Raw genomic sequence first — 6016 nt, 5'->3', positions numbered from 1 at the left:
AATCTTGTGTACATCCATGACTGTTTTCTTCAAATAAATTCTATTAGTAGAATTGTAGGTTTAACAGATATGCAAAATTTTAAGGCTTTTGATGATACGTATATAATTGTATTTTTGAAATATCTTACATTTGATCCAGGCAGTATGTCATTATATAACTGATAAAAGCACTTGATCTTTGGTTATCAGGTTATTTCTCTAAAGTTTAAAGATTGAGCTATGTTTAAGAAACAAGATTAAAAAATTAGACAACTTTAAAATGTATATCAGTATATACCAAAATGAAATTCTAAATTTAATAATTTGCTATTAGTACTAAAACTTCAGAGTAGGTAAAATTAGGTCAATTTTGGATTATACGGGCTTCATACTCTGAAAGAACATTGGCAATTTGCACGTGTCAGGTCCATAATCCCCTTTTATGCATGTGAGAAGTAGTGCTGCCTTCTTACCTGGCTATGATGCATGTAACTGAATGTCATGTTTTCTTCCCCACTGGAACTTCTTAAGTATGTAAGCTCCTGCATTAACCTAAAAGTTAGTTTTTAAAATAATTTTGTATGTGTTGCTTTATGAGTATCTAAGAGAGAAATGGGCTTCAGTGATTAAGTCATAGAAGGAAGGGACTTGTTAGCTTCTATCTGTCTGTCCCCTCACTACCTCATTATAAACGGAGATGCTTTAAGTCCAGAGAAAATTTTTTTAAATGCTACCTTCCTAGTGTCATATGCTTGAGTATGATGATGTTTTAAGCTATTTGTATATCTTTTCCTCTTATAGTACACTATCTATGCAGTATTTTCCTTTCTTCAAAAACATGCCTTCTTGCATATCAATTAGGCCTGAAAAATGAAAAAAAAAAAAAAATAGTTTCTACCATTTACCAAGAATGAAATCTTGCAGTGCAAGATTTTTGGAACATATATTTTCTCTTAGGGAAACTTTTATCAGCAGTCCAAAATAAGACAATATTTCTTGCTTTATGTGATAAAATACACTTCTGAGTCACTCAAATAAGTGATACTGGATGAGATCTATACTGATAGCTAGTCTACTTTGTTAAAAAAATTTTTTTTTAATTTATTATTTTTTTGGCCACGCCATGCGGCTTGTGGGATCTTAGTTTCCCACCCAGGGATTGAACCTGGGCCCCTGGCAGTGAGAGCGCTGAGTTCTAACCACTGGACTGCCAGGGAATTCCCAAAGCCAATCTATTTTAAATGCATATTTTTGGTATCCCTGAATTAGACAATTTATTAGTTTATGTAATAATTTATATATATATATTGACATTAAACTCACATTAAGTCATATAGTGTGCTCATGAGTAAAAAACAGAACAACCGTACTAACTTTGTTTTCAAAGAGTTGTACTATACTGTCTAAAAAATACTCAGTTTTAATTGATGGTTTCTTTTAGAGCTAGATACGTTACTTTGCTTAATTTCACCAAGTTTAGCTTCCTCTTGCTCGTTCTGCTCCAGCCACCCTGGTCCCTTGGCTCCTTGTGCCGTGTTCTTTGTTTCTTCCCACCCCCCTGCCATGGCTTTAAACAAACACATACACTTCCTTCTGCCTGGGTAAGGCCAACTCATCCTTCAGGTCTCAGCTTAAACTTCATCAGGAAAGCCTTTAAAACTTTTGTAAAAACTCTGTACTAATCATCAAATACGGAAAATAGCACCACCCCAAATCGGTTTGTAATAGCCGATATGCTGGCTGCTATTGCCCCATGGATATTTCTTTCAAGACTATGCTGCTTTTTGTACCTGATTTTAAGGATTTTAAAACCATAAGGCAGAATCCTTTCAAACCATAGGCCACAGATGGCATTGGTATGGATTCATATCTCTGGCTTCTGGGCATCACATTTTGAGATACAAGCTTGCCTAGAAATACAGTTACAGCTTTCCCTGACCTTACCCCAGAGACAATTTCCTTTTGCACTGCATATTAAATAGATACCTGTGCAAGGCAATGTATTGTAAGAACTCCTTTGCCAAGTTTAGTGCGACCGAGCGTGCCAAATAAAGTCAGTAAAATATGTGCTGGCTCTGTCTGTAGAGGCCTAATGGCCATGTATGCCTTTTAGGGGCGGAAGGTACAAGTTGATAGGTAATTCCTCCATCTTCCACAAAAATACATAAGATTAAAAACTTCTGACACAACAGCATACATTTTTGCCTCTTTTGAAAAGGCGTAATTTAGGTCTTTCTTGATTGTCCTCTAAGTACAAACAGTAACGGTTTTGTGTCTTACTTTTGCACCTCTTTTCCAGGGCTCAGTTTGAGTACATCTGAATGAAAGATAGTTCTGAACCTTAAACACTGGGTAACTGGTTGAAAACAAGTTGCTAGGCAAAGACAAGTCATAACAGACAGTGCCTTTCAGCTAGGACAGGTATGCCAAGAAGGCCCACTCATGCATATATAATGCCCAACATTAGGTTTACAAGAAACCAAAATCAAATCCTTTTTTTCAGACCAAAGCAATCACTAGTCAAAGAACACAAGTAATATTTGGGCTAATAGCCATTTAAGGAAATGGCAGAGCCATTCCTTACTGTGGAGGAAGAATGTAACTTTAAAAAAATGGTTTTCTATACATTTCCAACCTTGCAAGTAGCAGTCCCCACACCATAAAAGTGCTGTCTTGTAGGATAGTACAAAGGAAAGAACGAGGCATCCTACAATTCTGTACAGACTACAAACTATTATGTTTCCTACTCACATCAGGGCAAAGTAACGTGGATTTTAATTTAGACTTTATTTCTGAGAGTAAGGCAGTCTAGATACCTTCAGTAACTCCTGTTTTAAAAAACCAAATGCTGAACAAAATGTAAGAAACAATGTAAAGTTGTATTAAATAAATATCTTTTGAAATGTACCACTGAGTTGACATGAAAGTATAAGGCATCTGCAAAACGCCAAAAATGAAGTGGAAACAGGACACCTGTGAGGTAAGCCAGCACCAAAGCCTGCTTTTGCCATGAGAGTTCTGTTAAACTCTGGAGACCAGGAGCTACCAGTAGTGGGGGAACTGCACATAAAGCCCGAGGCTCACTTAGGCTGGAGTCTAGCTGGGCCACCACCGAGAAGTGGGCAGCAAGGAACCTTGCCTGTTTCAATTTTGGTTCTGGGTGGAGGGGGATAAATCACCACCGCCACTGAATTCATAATCACTGGTGAGCCCTCAAGGTTTGTGATCTGAAATCAGAGAAACTTCAAGCTCATAATTTAAAGTGGTCTCAGGTTAGTGGCCCCTGGGTGTTTGGCAGAACAAACAAATTATCTTAAGGATCTCAATTTCAGTCCATACTTCAAGTAATTCCTTTTTTCCCAAGGAAAATAAGTTTCAGATATCACAAAACAAGGGGAAATGGCACCGTAAATGAAAAACAACACGATTTATACAGCAGTAGACTCACCCACAAAGAATACTGGTATCAACACAAGAAAAATTACTGATGTATAAAGGAATAGAAGCATGGCAAATATGAATAAGGAGCAAAAGATTACACAGGAAAATAAGTACATTTATAAAACAAATAGAACTCTTAAGAAAAAAATATAATAATTGAAAAAAAACCCAACAAATAGAGGAAGGGAAAAAAGAATAAGAAAATGAAAAATGAAAGATAAGGGAGGAGTGGACACAAATTTAAAAAGATGATATGATAAGAAATCATAAAAATAGAAATCATAGAAATAAATCCAAATTATACTTGTAATCATAATAGATGTACCAAACCATCCGTATGTTTTCTGTGGCCGTATCTTTTAAGTGTGTATCAAAATGTGAGGCCAAAGAAAGATCTAAGATTCAGATAAACACTAACCAAAACATTGCTGTAGTAAGTAAGGACAACAAAAAGATGAAAGTAACAGCATTCACAGACAGTCACTACATAATTATAAAAAATTCAATTTTCACCAGGGAGATAGAAAAATTCTAAATTGGTATGCATCTAATAATAAAGCCCAAAGAAAAAGAAAGCAAAGAAAAAGAAAGCAAACACAACTTAAAGAGAAATTGAGAAATCTGCTTATCATAATGAGATCTTGAGACTCTTCAGCAAATAAGAAATTAAGTATAAGGTAAATCAGTAAGGAGAAGATCTGCACAGCACAACTAACAAGTTTGACCTAATGGACACTACACTCAACAACTGAGGAATATACACTCTTATCCAGTAAACATGGGGCATGTATAAAAACCACAAGATAAATCATAAAGCTAGTCTCAAATTTCAGAAAATCTTATAGCTCATATTCTCTGGAAAAATGACATAAGAAATAAAGATTAAGACAACTATAACCCACCCCTAGCATTTGGAAATACACTTTGAAAATGACTAATGGGTTAAAAAGTCAAACCTCTGGAAGGATTAATGATGAAAAAAAATGAGAAGGCACAAATGAACTAACAGGAATGAAAAAGAGTCATAACTACATATGCTGTGGAAACTAAAATGATATAAAGCTAATAAGGATAACAATATCAAAAAGTTAAACTAAGATGAAATGGAGAAATCCCTAGAAGAATTTATTAAATTTAACAAAATTTAGGATTTAAATTTAACAAAATTTAGGATTTAAATTTAGGATTTAATAAATCCTAATGATGCTAAAACCCTCAAAGAAATGAATCAATAGTTTAAAGTCTTCTCTTAATGACCACATGGCTTTAAAGACTAGTTCCAATCTTAAACTCTTCCAGACAGTTGAAAAACTCATTTAATAAGACTAGTATAACCTTGATACCAAAACCAGACAATGACAGGACATAATAGGAGAATTAGAAGCTGATTTCACTCACAAACATAGAGGCAAAAATCCTAAAGAAAATATTCGCAAATTGAGTCCAGCAATGTATTAAAACACACACACCATGATCAAACTGGGTTTATCCTAGGAATTAAAGATTGGTTCAATATTAAAACGTCAACTATCATAATTTAATACAATAACATTAAAAGAAAAACCAATTTAACCATTTAAATGGATGAGAAAAAAGCATTCAGTAAAATTCAACATTCATTCATATAAAACTATTAGCAAACTAGAAATAGAAGAGAATCTCCTTAACGTGATGAAGGCCATTTGTGGGGAAAAAAAAATACTCAACTGAAATGTCGAAAGCACTCCCTTTAAACTGGGGCTGAGACAAGGAGGTTCACTATCAGTTCTTTTCAACGTTGTACTACAGGTCCTAGCAAGTACAGAAATGTAAGAAGACATTTTTTAAAAGGTAGAAGGATCAGAAAGGAAGAAAACTGCCACCATTTCAGATGATGTGATTATATAAAAAACTCAGAAAGACATCTAGATACATTATTAGAACTAATAAAAATTTAGCATGGTTGCTGGATCCAAAATCAACACATAGCAACAATATATCTATAATCAGCAACATCCACTTAGAATAGAAAGTGTAATTTTAAGAAATTTACCACAGCATTAAAAAATATATAAAACTCCCAGAAAGAAAACTAATATAAGACATGAAGGCCTTTATGGAGAAAAATTGTTAAAGTTTATTGACAGATATTAAAAGAAAACCAAATGGAGAAATACACGTTTTTGGATGGGAAGACTCATTACTGAAAAGATATCAATATTCTCCAAGCTAATCAATAAATTCAATACAATCACAAAAGATAATACACAAACTGGGAGAAAATACATACAACATGTTTAACTGACAAAGGACTGGCATCCAGAATATATAAAGAAATCATATGAATCAATGAAAAAAAAAGACACACACCCAATAGAAAAATGGGCAAAAAAGACATGAATACGTATTTCACAGAAGAGGAAACACATTCATGTACAAAAAAACACTCAGTTTCATTAGTAATCAGGGAAATGCAAATTAAACCGACAGTAAGATACTATACAATCGCCATCCAATTGGCAAATATAAAAGATAGTCAAGATTAAGTGTTTGCTAAGATATAAGTGTTTGCAATGACACTCAACCACTGCCAGTGGGAGCTTAACTGGTACAAATG

The sequence above is a fragment of the Balaenoptera ricei genome, chromosome 10, assembly GCF_028023285.1.
Source record: "Balaenoptera ricei isolate mBalRic1 chromosome 10, mBalRic1.hap2, whole genome shotgun sequence".
NCBI classification, from domain to species: Eukaryota; Metazoa; Chordata; class Mammalia; order Artiodactyla; family Balaenopteridae; genus Balaenoptera; species Balaenoptera ricei.
This window is presented reverse-complemented; position numbering follows the sequence as displayed.